The 1,499-nt window shown below is 41.0% G+C and overlaps 1 protein-coding gene across 1 annotated transcript in view; it reads left to right on the forward strand.

Annotated features, from left to right (window-relative positions):
• The window catches only part of LOC102820569 (serine/threonine-protein kinase Sgk1-like), a 211,846-nt gene that overhangs the window by 53,103 nt on the left and 157,244 nt on the right, over positions 1–1,499 (forward strand). The gene's annotated exons all lie outside the window — the stretch shown is intronic.

Raw genomic sequence — 1,499 nt, forward strand, 5'->3', positions numbered from 1 at the left:
TTGGAAGAAGTGCAGCCAGAGTGCTCCTTGGAGGCCAGGATGACCAAACTTCGTCTCTCATACTTCGGACATATTGTCAGGAGGGATCAGTCGCTGGAGAAGGACACCATGTCTGGTAAGGTGGAGGGTCAGAGAAAAAGAGGAAGACCTACAATTAGATGTATTGGCCAAGTGGCAGCATCGATGGACTCAAACATGACAACAGTAGTGAGGTTGGCCCAGGATCGGGCAGTGTTTCGTTCTGCTAGGCATAAGGTCGCTATGAGTTGGTACTGGCTCAATGGCACCTAACAACAACAACAACAACGAGTCATTGAAGGTATTAAGAAGGAAGTAAATGATCAAACCCATGCTTTAGGAAGATGGAGTTGGCAGCAATGTATAGGGTGGATTGGAAAGGGGTAAAGGAAGGACAGGAAATGAATACGAAAGTTGCTATGATTGTGATGTGTTTAATCATCACTTGACCTACATGTAGCTCTTGGGCTCCTAAAGAATGTTTCCTATGGAATTAAGAGAGAAAGTGTACAAGTGAGCTAGCTGTCTGCTGAACACAGTTCTTATTAAATCAACAAAATCCATTTAATATCCAGCTCACGCTAGACAGTACAGGAGTTCAAAGCTTTGTTCTCAATAATACCCCAGTTTTTGTTTTGTTTTACGTTAGTGAATTATTGGCACAAGCAGTCACAAAAATCTATGTAAGGAAAATTTATTCCATGTTTTTAGAAAATTCTTCCTTATTTCTCACTAATAGGATTAGTTTTCCTTACTGTTCAGATTATTTGCATTGTGTTTCTTTATGAAATTTAAATGATTTCAATTAATGTGGAGATCAACACATGATATTATTTCTTTTTTTGACACTCTTTACCTTCTCATGTCACTTGGAAGAAGGCTCAGGGACAGCTGCATTGTGGAAAAGAAGTTAAATCTTGTTCATGATCAATTTAGGATGTAACAGAAAACAACAGGAACCAGACTGCAAGAACAATTTGAGTTAGAGCCATTTGAACATTTTTATGGCCACATGTAACCTATATTCAAAATCTACTCTGTGTTTTCCATAAAGAACAGGCACAGCTCCATCTTGTAATGTTCAGCTGGTTGTTGTTGTTAGGGACAATCGAGTCGGTACTGACTCATGGCGAACTTAAGCACAGCAGAACTAAACACGGCCAGATTCTGGGCCACCCTCACTACTGTTGCCATGCTTGAGTTCATCGATGCTGCCACTTGGAAAATCCATCTTGTTGGGGGCCTTCCTCTTTTTCTCTGACCCTCCACCTTAATGAACATGATATCATTCTCCAGAGACTGGTTACTCCTGACAATATGTCCGAAGTATGAGAGACAAAGTTGGGCCATCTTGGCCTCCAAGGAGCACTCTGGCTACACTTCTTCCTGAATGTATCTGTTGGTTCTTTTGGCAATCCATGGCACTTTCAATATTCTCCTCCAACACCATGACTAAAAAGCAACAAATCTTCTGTGGTCTT

Source organism: Chrysochloris asiatica, unplaced genomic scaffold (assembly GCF_000296735.1).
Source record: "Chrysochloris asiatica unplaced genomic scaffold, ChrAsi1.0 scaffold00013, whole genome shotgun sequence".
In the NCBI taxonomy this organism is placed as follows: domain Eukaryota; kingdom Metazoa; phylum Chordata; class Mammalia; order Afrosoricida; family Chrysochloridae; genus Chrysochloris; species Chrysochloris asiatica.